A 19,175-nucleotide genomic window follows, 5' to 3' on the forward strand; every position below is an offset into this window, starting at 1 on the left:
ACGTTCGAAGCCCATTGGGCCTTAAGGTCCAAAACTATCCCGAAGTCTTTAACGAACTTATTCGTTTGATTAATTAACATATTAATTAATCCTTGCCATAAATAATTAAACCATTCAATTAATCTTACTCATTTCATTTATTTCGTCCATCTCTACCTTACACGGTGTACGATCCATTAGGTTCCTTTTAGCGAGGTAGTGGGCGATTAAAACCATTTTACATCGATTGTGAATTGAAACTATTTTCAATTCTCCCTTTAGTGATTACACACGTTTAGGGCTTCCACAAACCATGAGTGACACCTAGCCGTATGTCATGGTTACCCAAGCTAATCAGAAGAGGTGGAGAACCTATTCAGTCTGGGATTACAAATGCAATACGGTCTTTCTCTAATCTAATACTCTTGACCACATTGTTTGGTTTGATAGTTTATTTTCTCATGTCTACTATCCAATGTGTGTCTTGTGCTTATATGATTACCTTGAATGTGATTAGGAACGCATTCCCAAATCTCATTCATACTCTGGCCAGAGATTCAAATCATATCAGAGAGTATTCTCCTTCAAACGGTTTGAAGGTTAGAGATCCCTTGTTGCGCATTCACTTGTCTCCATAGCTAAGCGGCTTGACCCCAACGATGCCGTGGACACCCTCCTGGTGGGATGACTTTGACATAATCAAAGATCAAGGTCTTAACCACAAGACAACTATGATGCCTCAGGTCAAAGGACTACTTTGCATTATCCCAACCATGAGTTCTCATGTGACATGGAATATGAGAACTCTTCGTTGATCGCGTTCAGTGAACTCATTCTCTATTGAGCACCTACCGTACTTGTCTTGATGTCACACACACCAATGACTAGAGACTAATCACTCTCCCTGAGAGAAGACATAGTACGTACCGATCTTGACGGACTGTCAATGCCCAATTGGCAATCCTATGATCAGGAACGTTTAGGATGTGTCTACGAAAGAATGGTCTCAAGAATCTAACTTCATTAGATTACATTCTCCCAATCACAAATTCCTTGGACTTTATTGTTTAAGCATATAACATTTATATGAGACGGCTCAAACAATAATGTATGCCCTTTATATGTAAAACTAGATTAGTTTAACATGTGAAATGTCCGTAAAGTATCATCACATGATTGGCTTTAGGGCACATTTCCAACAATCTCCCACTTGCACTAGAGCCAATCAGCTTGGTCATCTTGATGATACCTCTTATGTAGTCATTTCATAAATGGCTGAATAGTAGGCCTAGACAGTGGATATCTATATGTGTTATCCATAGAAGCAACCTTGAGAATAACGACGTCACCATTATACATGATTCTCAATCATGTGGTTCAGTCTCTCATTTGTGTTCGGATCTTGATGAGACCTTGATTCCCAGGCTTGAGCTATCGCCCCATTAGTGTCATACACTTTCTGGTTGGAACCGAATAGAGAGTTCATAAATGAACTTTCCCATCCAAACAACATTGTTGTAAACTTCTATATGGCAATATATCTTGCATTCATAATGGAACACACTAAAGTCATTACTTTAATGTTTCCATCCAAATATCTCTTTAGTCATAATAAAGAGATATCTGTTTATCTCTTCATTCATAATGAAGAAACATCCAATGATGAATTAGATTCATAATCTAATACATTTACGTTTCCATTACGTTACTTTGATTCTTCCTCGATCTTTGAGGAATTTATCCTTAAGTATTTCTTAAATACTTAAGGACTCACTTGACAGTTGCCATGGTTCTGATCCTGGGCTTGCACTGATATCGTCTTGTACCGTTCTAGGTACAACTCATATCAATGTTTTTCATACAATATGAAATACATAAATCACCTTTCTGCGTATGCATAAAGGATTCTATTTACGCATTATTTCTTTGGGAGTCAAAGAGTACATTCCCTTTGAGAATGGCAACTTGCTAGTCTCACTAGAATCGTCCTTCTATTGAAGTTTATCATCATATGAGAAACTTTCTAGCATCCATTGTCTATTATTAGGGATTGATATAATCCAATTATATCATGAAATATATCATTATAGATTTCCATCCCATGTATATAGACTATGTCTCCCATATACATTCTATCGTTTATAGAATGCTTAAAGTCATAACTTTAACGAAGAAGCTTTCTTTTCATTTCCAAAATTAATATATCATATATATTTAAATTTTTAGGAACATGATTAACTCCCACTAATCTTTTGTAAACCTAGTAAACAAAAGATTCATTTACATCTTTATGAGAAATCAAACGATTTGATCCTTTTTCTCATAAAATGCAAATAGCTCCCACTAACTTGCTAAGATCCATGATGGATGGATCTCTACAACTTACATGTCTTGTGATTCATAGTTTTAGACATATATTATCAAGACTATCTTAATAATGGTTTCGGAAACCCATATTATGTCAAAACATTGAATCACCATTTAGTTGTAGCTAGCAATCTTCGAATTAATTGAAACTAAGACTACGTCAAAAATGGTTCCTTTAAAGTCAACCATTCTCTTTGATTGTAGTCACCTTAAGCTACCAATTAGCTATGAAGGTTTCATTATTTCGAGTCAAATGGTACTTTACCATTTCCTTGAGTATATATCGTATATGCACTCAATGTAGTCATAAGGATTTTCATTCTTACTTCTTTCGAATTAAGAGGTGTAACTCTATGACATAGTCATAAAGTTCAAAACCATTCAACTGAGACGGTTTATAAATCCTTATCGACTACCTTGGAGCTTGTGGTATAGGAACTAGGTTGTTATATTTGTTGATTACTATCTTGTCTCTCAAAGAACCCATTCTTCGAGTTCTATCTCTCGTTCATTTGCTTTTAGGCAAATCACATTGTAGAATTACAATGAACTACCCAACAAAACAACATTTGTTAGTTGGTTTATAGAAGCGATATCCAAAAGTTATTTTAAGGATATCCTACAAGATTGTTATCTAACAAATATTGCTTATTAGCACACAACCCCAAATCTTTAACATGCTTAAGATTTGTCTTTCTTTCCAACTACATCTTATGGAGTCATGAAAATATTGGAAGATCTTCTCATTGACAATCATATTGTTTTAGAAGTATATATCCTATATATGGGTAATTGATAATATCTAACGAACTAAATCTTATTCGAGTTCGTTCTTCTCCTAATGGAGAAATACATTATCTTATGATGCTATTTTCCTTGATATCTTTCAAGGAAACTTATCTAAAGTGTTACCTTTCCTTGGATCAAATCTAAGGAGGTAAATACTTTAGATGTCTTACTCATCAACTTACATTACTTGAATTCTTTGAAACATTTTGCAAAGTATTCGGACTTGTGTTTATTCAAAATAAACTATAGTCCAACCGAGAGTGATCTTCGGTGAATGTTATCCAACATGAGTAGTATTATGTTTGTGGACAAGTGCCACTAACATCTAAGTGAATTAACCTCAACAACTTTGTGATTCTTTCTTCTTTCCAAAAGAATAAAGATTCGAACATTTCGCCTCCATACAATTTTAACAAGAAGATATTGGATCCGGATCTAACGATCCAAAGCGTCCATTTATGACCAACTCGTAATTTATGTTTTAGAGGTATCACAACTTTAGTTGGGATTAGTCACTATCTTGCAACCTTTTGGGTTTTAAGCATCATTATTTTCTAAACAGTTAACACCACCATATTATCTCTACTATAGAGATAATTAATTAGATTACCATAATCCAATCATTGATTAATAAAGAACATTGTTTTGTCAAACAAAACATTTATCCATTTCACATAGTGACGGAATTTAGTTCCTTAAAATTGGAATATAAAGACAATCTATGTTTTTCCAATTTCTTTGGTAGTTCATATGAGGAAGTAAGTACCATCTGCTTTCGCAGAGATCTACATTTGATTCACGCTTCGAATGTGAAGTACTTTCTCTTCTCTCATTTATCTTCTACTTCTTATTAGTCACACTTTTACAACGATTTGTAAAACATAGTTACTAATACGGAATCAAGCATTCAAGTAGAAGAACCAACTGTTTTGAACTATTCAAGAACAATTTACAACACCTTCGAAAGGTGTGTTCTTGACACTTGCAAGACATTTCTTGCAAATACTCCTTCCAATATCCATCCTTTCATAAAGAAAGTTTGTTCCCTTGGAGTTATTAATCTTCTTTATCTGACTTCTCCTTTTGACTACAATAGTCATGGTCCCTAAACTCCCACTATCTCTCTTGAAACCTTTTTCAATTGTGTTATACACATCAAACATTTTGGAGAGAGTGCGGTTATTGTTCACTACACAGTTTACAATAAACTTAGTGAACGATTAGTATAGGGAAACAAAGGTGAAGTCCTTGCCTAGTTTCCGTCTCATTAAGTGGTTTTATCACTTCAACACTTAATGATTCAAAATCATTATAAATCCATGTTAATGGACTATTTTTGTCAACCAACCATTATGTTCTAAACATAATTACAAACTTTAAAGAGTTGTACAAGGCAACTCTTATTTCTTCACACAACAAATTGTAAGTGAAGAATCATGGCACATAAAGTGTCCATGCCTTTGTGCTTTCTTCTCAAGTTCCTTGTTCATGTAACAAAGAAACAAGCACTAAGTGTTTGCATTGACTAAGGGTTGTTCAAAGCAACTCCTATTTCTTCATACAACAATTTGTAATTGAAGAATTATGACATTAAAAGTGTTGTCCTCTTTATGATAGACCTTTTCTAACATATTCTTCTAATGATACATTATCAATAGGAAGATTGTGAGGATGAGACTACTTTGGTACTTTTACAAGCCATTAAAGACAATCTATGGTTTTGTAGTACCAAGTCCGTAAACTAAACGTTCGGTTTTGTCAAGTGTTGGATAGCGTTTGCAAATATATTGGTAATCAAATACATAACGAATATAAATTGATTGATTTTAAGCCATTTGATTTGGGTCTTTAAATCAAATAGCACCACCCACTATTTTTGGCAAATTCCATATCCCTCATAGGAATTCGAGAGTTTTGGATGAAACTCCTAGTAGGTTATGGGAGGCTCACTATTACCAAGCCCACCTCACGATGATACGATGTATGGCTAGCAACAATAATAATGAGAGAGTACGCTTACTCATTTGCAACTAATGCAAGTACCCATCTTATTTGGCCTCTAGAGAATGTCACCTCACAATGATATGATGTTGGCTCCATTTCACTTAGTTAAGTTCTTCCCACCATGCTTAGTGTGTGAAGGGGTTCAAGAATAGCCTCACGATGATACGATGTATAGCTATCCTCGTTGCCTACACTCACCTCATCATATGTATATGGATTCCTCCTGAGTATAAGCATGCACTTTGTACTCCCCCATGATAGGGTGAAGCCGGTGTACAAGTCATAAACGATTGGATCCCACCACGGTGGAAGGCCACGAAGAGATATTCTAAACATCTCTCGCTTATCAACTTAATATTGGTTTGGTTGAGGGTTTTAGGTCTCATCACATATAAACATACATTTTAATCTCTATTAAAACTATTTTGGTCCTATAACAACTATTGGTCCATCCCTTTGTTTTAGTTGTACATAATACTCCCACTATGCTTTTAAAACGATTTTTAAAGCAAGAGTATATGATACTACTAACATAAACTTTGCATTCATTTGATGGACTACATAGTTGCCTTAGGGCCTAAGGATGATTATGAACCTTTGTTTAGATTCAACATGAGCCTTGTGTTGAACCTCGGTCTAGGAATGAAGATTGATTTTAGTTACGCGTTTAATCACATTAAGGCGTGTTGTCTTATGGGCGTTGGACCCAACTACTTCATTTTCATGCATATCGTATAAAGCAAGAAAGAAGTACTTCAAAGTAAAGGTGAGCTTATGCTCATTACAACATTTGCATATAACAAATTACTTTAAAGTAAAGAAGAGCTTAAGCCCTTTTACAACATTTGATCAAATCAAATTACAACCAAAATTTAATCTACACATTCCCATGGTTCAAACAAATTTGAAACGCCTTTCACATAGCTCAATTATATTAGGCTTAGGTTCATAATCACCCTTTAATTAATTAACACTTTAACTAATTAATTGAATGCAACATTTTCATTTGGTTTTTGTATCCATAAGATTGATTTAAATGGAGCTAAACAAAATGAAAATCCAATTCTCATTTAAAGAGACAAAACAATTTTGTTCTCATCCTATTTGGGCCATCTTGCAATTAACCTCAACTTTTGGGCCATATTGCAAATACAAAAAACTTTTGGGGTCACTTTGTATAATACACAAAAGTCACAACTTCATGTAAATACAACTAGAACCCAAACTTTAATCAATGCAAAAACTTCATTAAAGGAACAAAACAATTTGTCCTTTAGCGTTTTTGGACCTAAACGTAAAAACGTAAACTTTTGGGCCAAAGTGCAAATACACAAAAGTATCAAAACTTTATGTAATTGCATAAAAGCCCCAAAAGTACTCCCTTTGAGGGAGTGGCCGGTTTTAGGGGAAGATAAGGTGGGAGTGTGTGTTGATTTGTGAGTTTTGTCAAAATCAATCATGCAAGTGTATGTAAGATAAGTTTATGAAATAATTCAATCACAATTATTTCAATCATCATTTGTACAAATATCTAACACTTTAAATACATAATAAATCATTTAAAAACATATCACATAAACTTTATGAAATAATTCAAAACTTTGAATCAATACACCAAACCTTTTTGTTCTTGGCAAGAACATCAAGAACAATGAAGAACATCCATGAAAAACCCAAATTTTTCCATGAACTTTTTCCACCCAAAAACATTCCAAAACCATTCTTACTTAAGGGAAATAACATCTAACCAAACTAGGGTACTTAGGGGTTCCAAAGAACACATTAAAACACTTTTAACAAGTCAAACAAGAATCCAAAAATCCACCCTTTGGATTTGGCCGAATTTTCCCAAAAGCATGGCACCAAATTTTAGCTCCAATATTCATGCTCATATGAACAACATCTACAACATTTGAGATAGCAAATTTTCCAACAAAATTTACTTTCAAAGAAGCAAGAATAAAGCTTGTAACAATTACAACTTTTAAATCACAAACTTATGAACTACAAAACACAAAAGGATTCACCAACTACTAGACCTAGGCTCTGATACCACTTGAAGGAAATCTTTTGGGAAAACATGTTCATTTGAGCAACATCATATAGCATGCAATTAACAATTAAAGGCGGAATCATGCTTACATGTACTCAAAAACAAAACATGACCATGAAATTCAAAGCCTAGTAGATTGGTGAACCAATAATCAACTCAAAAACAAAGTGAGTTGAAATTTACCTTTGTAGATTCCTCTTTGCATAAGCAAAGGCTAATCACCCAAAGAGATAGGGCCTTCATTCCTTGCTTCTTAGATCCATGGATTTGGATGGAAGAATAGGTTCTCCAAGTTCCCAAAATTGAGAACCTCTAAGTCTCTACACCAAGGAGAGATTGGATGATGAATGAGTGACCTTGGAGGATTAGATGACTAGCTAATCACCTCCAAGGTGTTGGCCTCTTTAGAGAGAAAATGGAGAGACAATTCTCACCCATTTTCCCCAAAAATAAACCCTTATTTCACTTAATGAATATTTAGTTATAAAGTCATTTATATAGTCACTTCTTTAAGTGACCTAAATAACCAAACAACCCTAATTCATCTTCATGGCCGGCCATATAGGGATTTATGGGCTTTTGGGCTTTAATGAATCTTTATTCATTAAATTGTCATACAACTTAAGTTAATGGGCTTGACGTTCGAAGCCCATTGGGCCTTAAGGTCCAAAACTATCCCGAAGTCTTTAACGAACTTATTCGTTTGATTAATTAACATATTAATTAATCCTTGCCATAAATAATTAAACCATTCAATTAATCTTACTCATTTCATTTATTTCGTCCATCTCTACCTTACACGGTGTACGATCCATTAGGTTCCTTTTAGCGAGGTAGTGGGCGATTAAAACCATTTTACATCGATTGTGAATTGAAACTATTTTCAATTCTCCCTTTAGTGATTACACACGTTTAGGGCTTCCACAAACCATGAGTGACACCTAGCCGTATGTCATGGTTACCCAAGCTAATCAGAAGAGGTGGAGAACCTATTCAGTCTGGGATTACAAATGCAATACGGTCTTTCTCTAATCTAATACTCTTGACCACATTGTTTGGTTTGATAGTTTATTTTCTCATGTCTACTATCCAATGTGTGTCTTGTGCTTATATGATTACCTTGAATGTGATTAGGAACGCATTCCCAAATCTCATTCATACTCTGGCCAGAGATTCAAATCATATCAGAGAGTATTCTCCTTCAAACGGTTTGAAGGTTAGAGATCCCTTGTTGCGCATTCACTTGTCTCCATAGCTAAGCGGCTTGACCCCAACGATGCCGTGGACACCCTCCTGGTGGGATGACTTTGACATAATCAAAGATCAAGGTCTTAACCACAAGACAACTATGATGCCTCAGGTCAAAGGACTACTTTGCATTATCCCAACCATGAGTTCTCATGTGACATGGAATATGAGAACTCTTCGTTGATCGCGTTCAGTGAACTCATTCTCTATTGAGCACCTACCGTACTTGTCTTGATGTCACACACACCAATGACTAGAGACTAATCACTTTCCCTGAGAGAAGACATAGTACGTACCGATCTTGACGGACTGTCAATGCCCAATTGGCAATCCTATGATCAGGAACGTTTAGGATGTGTCTACGAAAGAATGGTCTCAAGAATCTAACTTCATTAGATTACATTCTCCCAATCACAAATTCCTTGGACTTTATTGTTTAAGCATATAACATTTATATGAGACGGCTCAAACAATAATGTATGCCCTTTATATGTAAAACTAGATTAGTTTAACATGTGAAATGTCCGTAAAGTATCATCACATGATTGGCTTTAGGGCACATTTCCAACAACAAAGCCACTCCAAATTCAACTGGCATGAAGCCATGACAAGTTTCAAAGGGCACGAAGTTGTATCAAATCTCAATGGCACGAAGCCGTACCAAGTATCAAAGGGCATGAAGCTGTAACAAGACTTAAATGGCACAAAGCCACGTATTGCTCTAATGGCTCAAAGTCCTTGCCCACACGAGCTAAAACTGCACTAGGCATCAAATGCTCCAATGGCTTAAAGTCCTTACCCGCAAGAGCTAAAACTGCACACGGCATCAAAAGCTTCAATTGTTCAAAGTCCTCGCCATCACGAGCTAAAACTGCACAAGGCATAAAGCCCCAACAAATACATCATGAACTACGAGTGACTTGATCCTTCAATGATGGTACGTAGGCAATCTAGGGCTAAACCTAGGTGTAGTTGCAAAATCAAATAAACACCTAAATCCCCAATTTATGATTTATTCATATTAGAATCAAAGGGTATTCCTTTCCCATTAATAGGCGCATAGCCTAGAATAGGTTGAACTCAAATTAATAAAACCCTCTTCAAAAAAATGAACGAGAGTGAAATTGTGTCGAGTGAAATATTTGTTTACATATTGTGTACAATTTTTGCTCAACATGATTTTTGGCACGCCCAGTAGGACCCATTTTCCGTTTCATCTCTAAATTCGAAGATAATTAATGTGCTATGTTTTTGTTTTTTGTAAACAGGAAGCATGGCGCCACAAGTTACTGTTTACTTCCACGAACTCCCTGCTGTTGAATCCAAACTTGGATGTGGAAGGCGTGCTAGTCGCCGAATCATCTTCACCATCAATCAAGCACCAACTAACTGTAGCATGGTGAAGACGAAGGTAGCGACAAAGACATGCAAGGTGGCTGTCAAAGTCATCAAAGATGGGCCGAAGAAATGCCCATCCAAGAACGCCCTAATGAATGCAAGGAAAAGATCGACATGAGCTCTTAGGAAGAAGATCGCTAGGGAGCATTTACTCAAAGACATCGAAATTGTCTCAAGGGAGCTTCTTAGAGCTGTTTCATCTAAGGACACCATGGTGCCTCAACGCAAGATTGTCAAAGTGACATCATCACCGCCTATCAAGGTTCCTGTCATCACTCAAATTATGATCGAAACAATCCCAATCACTTTACATACAACGGAGTTGGTCATGATGACCTTTGTTGAGGAAGATGGAGAAATCCTACCAATAGTGTCCGAAAATGTTCAACAAAAGGCCAAGGCCTATGAACTTGTCGAGGAAGATGACAACATTCAATTCGAGGGGCCTATTATGCGTACAAGGGCCCGAGCATTGACAGTCCACTCTCCTGAGAGTTCATCTTCCATTGGAGACACTTCTGGAGGAAACAAATCTTTTTCCCAAGAAGAGATTCCTAGAGTAATGACTCGATTCCAAAGGTTGGAAATAAATGAAAGCATCGAATCTAAGAACATGCAAGTTCTGATGACTGGTGCATCAAACACTGAAGAACAACTGCTAGAAATGTAATGGAAACTAGCAGAAAAAGAAGCAGAAATGGCATCTTTGGTGGCTGATAAGGAAGCGAAAATTGTGACTTTAGCAGCTCAGTTAACCCTGCAAGCTAGCATAAATAATGTTGGACATAGAGCAAGAAAAGAAACAGAATGAGAAAGTTTCGTAGCCAGCTCACGCATCAAGATATCAATGCAATTTTCACTAAAAAGATCAGAATTTCAAATGTCTTTAACGACACCAATTCTCGGATACCAGAAGCCTTATCCAGCTCACTATGACACAGTGCCATTTCCCCGAGGGTATCAAAAACCAAGCCTTGATAAATTTGATGGTTTGAATGGTTCTCCCTAAGAACACTTAGCTCATTTTTACTCAGCTTATAGGGAAACATCACAGTCAAATCCTTTATTGGTTCAACAGTTTGTTCAGTCACTCAAAGTGTTTGCTTTCACATGGTACACTCAGGTAGAGCCATGATCTATTCTAACGTGGGATGATATGCAAAGAGCTTTTCTAGCTCAATTCGTCAATTCAAAGAAAAAGGCCACGTTAATGAATTTGGCTCAAACGAAACAAAGGCTTGGAGAAAGCGCGATCGAATTCATCACAAGATGGAGGAGTCTTAACCTACAATGCATGGAAAAGATTTCTGAATTTTCTGTAGTGCAAATATGTTATAACAATCTTATCCCCGAGATTGCAACATTTGTAGGAATTGCAGAGCCTCGAACATTTGACGGGTTGGTATATAAGGCAAGTAATGTGGAGAAGCAAATGTCCCAGAAAAATGTGATTGGAAAGATGATCCAAGACTTAGAAAAGAAGTCTGACACCAAGAAAGGAGATAACAAAAGAACGCCGAAGAAGGGAGATTCTATGGTGACATTTGTCAAAGTAGACAAGAAAAATGACAATGCAAAAAGAAAAGAAGAAACCAAAGGGATGAGGAGGTTTTCGCTTAAGGAAAGAAAATAAGTTAAATATAGTTTCGATGATGAAAATGTTGGAACCATCTTCGATTAACTCCTTGCACCAAAGATGATCATGCTTCCTGAACCAAAGTGTCCCGCTGAAGTAAATAAGACTGATGATGCAAAGTATTGTCGGTGTCATCAACTCATCAACCATACGATAGAGGATTGTTATATCCTTAAGGATATAATTTAAGAGAAGATCAACAAGCACAAGATCGAGGTGGATTCATCCTTGAAACATCAAACGGCAATGTCCAACATGATCGAAGGAAAATCAACACCCTCTTCTCCATTACCAAAAGGGTCAATCCCTGTAGGATTCCATGTCGATAATGAAACCACAATTGTCCATGCTTATCCTGGCATGCCTCGTTTCAGAAATCCAAAAATTCTAACTTTGTACGAGCTCATGACAGCACCAAGTTTTGATGTTTGGGAGGATTCGTCGGAGTCATCACTCGAATCCGAAGACGAGTGGCAAACTGTTAGAGAAAAGAAGGTGAAAAAGACCGCTAAACGTCTTTCTTCCATAAAATGATCAAAAGAAAAATTATGGAGTTGACCACTCTCAAAGGATAGAAAGAATAAGAAGAAAAGTACTCAAAGAAGTATTAGAGTCTTTCAAGATGATGAGTACAAGCAGCCTTTCAGAGCACTAATAACCCTCAAAGACTACCTCCCTCCAAAACTTTTCAAGAGTAAGATAACCGAAGAAGAAATTGGAAAGTGTCGTGCAACCTCATGTGAAATCCATAACGATGATGAGGTAGATGAAATAACTTTAGGCTCTGGTCAAAAGATCCCGTATGAGAATGAAAAAGGATGTAAAGAAGCAGTTGATTCAGTCAATCATTTTGACAATCCAAGTGCAAGAAAGGTTCCAGTCACTACCACTGTAGAGCTTGCGGTAGAAATTTCAGTCTCAACCACAAAATCAAGTACCTTTAAGAGACATGCAAAAGATGTACTACAGTCCTAAGATGGCAAATACAACATCGTCGACCATTTTAAGCTCATCCCATCTCTTCTCAGTGTGTACGATGCTCTGAAAATGTCAAAGGAGCTTAGAGAAGCATTCATCGCTTCTTTGACAAGTCCTAAAGTATTTGAAACAAGCTTCAAATTTGTAGAAGTGGATACAACGTCGCCAAAGTATTGCGCTTGCTGCCTCGCAAGTATCACATTTGACGAAATTGACCTTATACTTGGATACGAGTATCATAATCGGCTCTTGTACGTCAGTGGACTGGTAGGAGATACATCAATAAATCGAATCTTGCTTGATTGTGGATCAGCAGTAAACCTGCTTCCTCTTCGAACACTTCGAGCTTTGGGGATGAATGTTCGTCAACTGACACCGTCAATGCTAACTACTCAAGGCTTCAATCAAGTGGGACAAAAAGTAATGGGAACGATAACGTTACAAATAGAGATATGAGAGTTGTACTCCGACGCCTTTTTCCATGTAATCGATGCTGACACATCTTACCGTGTTTTATTAGGACGTCCATGGCTTCATACATATGGTGTCGTTCATTCTACACTCCATCAATGCTTCAAGTTTTTGGTGAATGGCGAAGTCAAGAAAGTTCTAGTGGACATCAACCTATTTAGGGGTGAAGAAGTGAATTATGCAGATGCAAAATTCTATAAACAGTCAAAAGTCACTTTTTCATAACCAACAAAAGATGTAGTGGTGCAGAAGGAATCACAATCACCAACTGTGGAGAAGGCAAAGTCGTCGAGGCTAGTCAAAATTACGGTTCTAAAACTCCAAAATCCAGAAAAGTAGTTCTCAACTGCTCATTAAAAGATCAAAGAGAACTTGAAAATAAGGCAATGGAGCAAATCCAAAATGCATTTGAAGAGCTCATGACCAGCTACACGAAGCTTCTGCGCAGAATCAACCAATCAATTCTTGGAGGCAATTTGATAGTCTCAACAAATTTGCAAATGAATAATGGTCGACATGGTCGCATTGTTTCGTTCAACGGAAATGAGTCCTCATCAAAAGTTCCATTCAAGATAAAAGTGAAGAGGCATTGAGCTAAAAAGAGTGCTATCAATGTCACGGTGCACCAAGAAAATGGCATGCTCAAAACATTTGTCTCAGAAACCAAGAATCATGAGTTGGAAGGCTTTACTGATCTCGAGAAAGCAATGTTGACTAGAGAAGAGTCAAATAACAAGCCACCTTGAGTTTCTGTCTTCTAACGACTTGGTAAAATCACTAACTCTCAATCTAAAATCTCATAAAAGCAAAAAGTGGAGAGTCAAAAGCCAAAAGGTGACGATAAACAGAGACAAAAATGATGACGCACAAGAAGAAGTACAAGACGTTGTTCAAGTTAGCATGGTTGGTATTAAAGAAAGAAGCAAGGAAGCTCATAATGAGCCAGTTGCACCTGTTAGACAATTCCCCACCTATTTCCTGTCAAAAAGAAATATGGGCAAAGTCATACTTGCGCAAGCTTCAGAGCCATCAACAAAGCATCGCCACTTCTAGAAAGTGAAGCTTATGGAATGGATGAGGAATCAAGCACAGAAAAAGAAGTTCATAACGTTGCTAAAGTAAATTGTGTCACCATTGAAGATGAAAAAGAGGGGAATGGTGACAAATCAGTCAAGTTTATTGACAACGCTCAACCGACACCACCTCAAATAGAAAATGGGGGGCAAGCCACTATGGTTAAACTTCGAGAAATCAATCTCGGAACAAATGACGAGCCCAATCCTATATTTGTAAGTTCCTTACTAACACCGGAAGAATTAGAAGATTACAGATGTCTTCTCCAAGATTACCGAGATATGTTTGCATGGGGTTATCAAGATATGCCTGGTCTAGACACTAAGGTGGCAGTTCATAGATTGGCTATATCAAAAGAAAGACGTTATGTTAAATAAGCACCACGACATTTTCAACCTGAGCTTGAAGTACAAATTAAGGCTGAAATTGACAAACTGATAAATGTTAGGTTTATCAGAAAAGTTCAGTACCCTACATGGCTCCTCAGTATTGTACTGGTAAAAAAGAAAAATGGACAAATTCGTGTCTGCATAGATTTCAAATATCTTAATGACACATGTCCAAAAGACGAGTTCCCACTTCCAATTACTGAATTATTGGTAGACGCCACAACCGGTTTTGGGGCTCTATCTTTCATGGATGGATTCTCAGGGTATAATCAAATTAAAATGGCACCTGAAGACAAAGAACTTACGACATTCCACACTCCGAAATGAGTCTATTACTACATTGTAATGCCGTTTGGACTAAAAAATGCAGGAGCCACATACCAAAGAGCCATGATCGTCATTTTCAGCGATATGTTACATAGCACCATCGAATGCCATATGGACGATCTCATCATCAAAACAAGAAAAAGGGAACGTCATTTGAACGACTTAAAGAAAGTCTTTAACAGACTCTGAAAACATCAATTAAAGATGAATCCTTTGAAATGCGCATTTGGAGTGACATCTGGAAAATTTCTTGGCTTTGTGGTAAGGTACAGAGGAATCGAAGTTGACCCTTCAAAAATCAAGGCAATCGTGGAAATGTCTCATCCTTGAAACCTGCGAGAGCTACGAGGACTGCAAGGAAGATTGGCATACATTAGGAGATTCATCTCAAACTTATCTAAGAGATGTCAACCATTCACGAGGATGATGAAAAAGGGCGTGCCTTTCGTGTGGGATAACACGTGTTAAAACGTTCTCAGCAGCATTAAAGAGTATCTTTTGAAACCCCCAGTGTTGATGGCTCCAATTAAAAGGAAACCCTTAATTTTGTATATCGCAACACTTGAACGCTCATTGGGGGCAATCTTGCACAAAACAATGAAGAAGGAAAAGAAAATGCGCTCTACTATTTAAATCGAATGCTTGTAGGGGCAAGGCAAAATTACACCCCTATCAAGAAGATTTGTTTGGCTTTAGTCTTCGCTTACAAAAGCTACGACATTACTTAGGGCTGGTTTGGTATTGCTGTGCTTTGAAAAAAAACTGCTTTGAGAATAACCGGCTGTGTTATGAGAATAAGCGGTTGTGAAATAAATCAGCAGAGTGTTTGGTAAACTTTTTTGTAAAAGTGCTTTTGGAAAAAAAGGTAGTCTGATAGTGGGTCTTTTCATTAAAGGAGCACTGTAGCTTTGTGTGCTTTGAAAAAAAGCCAGTTTTCTGAAGCTGCAAATAGCAGCTTCAGCTTTTTCCTTTAATTTCAACTTATTCTCACAGCAGCTTCCAAAATAAGCCTTTTTTTTTTAGTTTACCAAACACCTAAAACTCTCACAGCTTTTTTTCATGGGTGTTTTTTTTTAAGCACCTTACTCCCAAACCACCTCTTACTGTCACACAATATTACTTTGATATCTAAAGCGGACCTGCTCATATACTTGATGTCAAAACCAATGCCATCCGGTCGTCTTGCAAAATGGTTTTTGCTACTATTGGAATTTGAAATCAAGTATGTCTATCAAAAAGCTATAAAGGGATAAGCACTAGCTGATTTCTTAGCAGCTCATCCTATTCCCAACAACATGGAGTTACCGAGCAATTTGTCAGATGAAGAAGTATTCTCAACATACATTTCTCAATGGCAACTTTACTTCGATGGAGCGGCAAGGAAAAAAGGCACAAGGGCAGGTATTGTGTCCATCCCACCATGTGGGGGCCTAATCCCGTATTCATTTTCACTCATGGAGTTATGTTCAAACAATGTGGCAGCATACGAGGCACTCATCATCGGACTTGAAATTGCACTCGAACTGCATATTGATTACCTTCAAGCTTATGGTGATTCACAATTAATCATCAAGCAAATGAATGGTCAACACGTCGTGAAAAATGAAAATCTAACCTTGTATTATGAAAGAGAAATTTGTAACTTGGCTCGACTACGTATAACTTGATCATTCAAAAAGGGTACGTAGGCAGCCTATCATCAAAAATTGGTGTAGTCATAAAATAATAATAATAACAAAAAAAGTAAAAAAAAATAATTCCCAAAAATCAAGGGATGAACTACGTTCAACTTGATCCCTTTACAGGGTACGTAGGTAGTCTAGTTTTATTACTAGATACAGTCGTAAAAACTATTTTCCCAAAATCAAGGAATGAACTACATTTGGCTTGATCCCTTCAAACAAACCACTCAAGCTCTATTCGACCAGATTCCAAAAGGTTAATAATGGGATGCAAAACATCAAACACCAGATTCACTTCATCACGACAGCCAAGAATTTCTGTAGGTGAGTTGCAAGAGGAAAGTTTGACAAAAATATTCTTTACTTCACTAATAATATATCATTGCCTAAGATGATGGGACAACTTCATCTGACACATAAGCAACTGAATTCTCCCCGTAAGGTTGGTTCATCACCTTTGCATGCAAAGATGGTGTAATCGAATTTTTAGACATCACTTCTGAAGTAAATTACCTGCATCAGCAACAACTACAGTTTCAATATCCACACCACTAAGATCATCAAGTTTCTCATAATGAGCACGCTTAAAATTCTCATCATGGCTACTCCCTAAAGAAGACTTTGGTGAAAAAGATGATAACCTTGCACTTCTTGTCAGCTATTGCATTCTTGTTTTTAGAAAGACCAGAACTCTGACCAGTTTGTCACAATCTAAGACTCTCACCAACTGGTCGCAAGCTAGGAGACTTCTCAATTCCCACTTCAGAAAGCAAAACTTCTTTTCTCAGACCTGGGGATATGTCTCTCAAGACTGACACAATAAAAATTGTCTTTTTATTAAAAGGACATTTATTGAAGATAGCGTAAATATTGGTCAAAGAAGTCCCAAGATATGTTGCACAAGAGGTCCTCCACCACTTGCAATTGCAATACCAATATGTACAGGTTCCTTGATGAGTTGAGCGTGGAACATAAAAAAGAGATTCAGTGTTCCTCCTAAGAAGCACAACCTGCGCTTCGAACATATCCTCAACACTACAATTTTGTCTACTAGAAACACCAAATGCTAATTTGTTCGCTGGAACCCCTTGATCGAAGCCAAATTGACGAGCAAACCTATTAGGAAAATATGGTTCTATCCAAAGGTGTTCACCAATTTTGACAAGAACCTTTGCAGTGCGAACATAGACCAACAATTCAAAATGGTCATCAGATAAGTCTTCATTATCCATCAAAGAACAACCTTTCTCTTCCACAAAAGCAGTTGGGCGATAAATAACTGATTTTTCACTACGGAAAATAAACCTTGCATAAGATATACTAACCTTCCTGGGTTCAATACACGCATATCTCGCTAAGGGAGGATAACCCTTAGGAAAATCACTGTCAGGACGAGGTCGGTATAAATATGGAAAATGCTCCCCTAACCAACCAACAATATAGTGAACCGGCATGGAAGTATATGTTGATCCAGGCCCCCTCGGACAAGAAGCAATATTCCCAAGGCCATGATAAATATAGCCAAGAACAGTGGGCGCAAGAGAGACTTTAGAGCCTTGTGCCATCAAACAAGCCATGGGGAAAGTCTCGGGCCTCATTCTACTACCCTTTAATGGCAAAACAAATCTACAAAGCCAGAATTTTAAAAATGCAGCCAAGGCCCCTTGTTTCGTGACTTCCAGTGGGATTTCTTGGACCTTAAAAATCTTTTGCTCATTCGGGAACATCCGTTGATTTTCCTCACCATAACCCACATAAATTATTTTTCCTCGATAAAAATGAGCCAACCATTGATCCCAAAATTTTTGTTTCTACCCATAAAACTTGCACATTTGGGAAATGAACTCTCAAGAGTTCGAAAAAAGTAGACGGGTACACTCTTTCTTGCACAAGTCATGATTTGAAGGAATAAACTCTTTGTAAGGAGCACCAAGAATTGGTGAACCACCTATAACCTTCAAATCATATAATGAAATACTCATCTCTCAATTTCCCTGATGGAAGGTGATGGTTAAAGGACCTTATAACTCACAAAAAGCTTTCCATACATTGGATGAGTATCCATAAGGATAACAAGACACTGCCATAACGCCATAAATATCTGCTTGACGCAGCATACTTGCATAAGTTCATAGGGTAGCCTCTGTCCACTCTAGCACACCAACCTGAAAAGTAGCACAACCTGTGACTTTGACATCGGAACCCCATTATGTCTTCTCCCGAATCATTTTGTGTAGAAGCGGAAAAAAATCATGGTCAACCTTAAACTTGGTGTCTCCATTAGCCTCATTGTTCACTTTCATCAGAATATAGGCCTGAAATAAGTCGCCTTGATTCCGAGCAACTTTGATAGCACCATCTTCTGAAGTAAAGTCAAGATGACCAGAGTTCACTTTAGAAGGGAGAAACCAAGTGGGAGGATCACCAAAAGATAGATTGTAGTTAAGTGAAGCCAATGGAGAAGAACTCTTATACTCTAGACCCGTGGCAAACTCTTTTCCGTCCTTGTCAACAGCTTGCTGGATACAAATTTTTCCATTTTCATTCATTCCCTGAAATATAAAATGCGGGTCAACAAAAGTGGGTGATGGGCAAAAAGATTTGTTGGCCTTTCTTTCCTTAGCCGATAGGGTTGCGGATGTGTGGAGGAAAATAGTTTCTTGTCCCTTTAGACCATTTTTAACCATGGGCTAAATGTCAAATTCCCCCTTATCCCCCCCTCCCAAACCTAACCTAACCCAACCCAAGCCAAATCTTTGGGCTAAAAGCCAAACCCAAGC

This window comes from Malus domestica, chromosome 13 (genome assembly GCF_042453785.1).
Source record: "Malus domestica chromosome 13, GDT2T_hap1".
NCBI classification, from domain to species: Eukaryota; Viridiplantae; Streptophyta; class Magnoliopsida; order Rosales; family Rosaceae; genus Malus; species Malus domestica.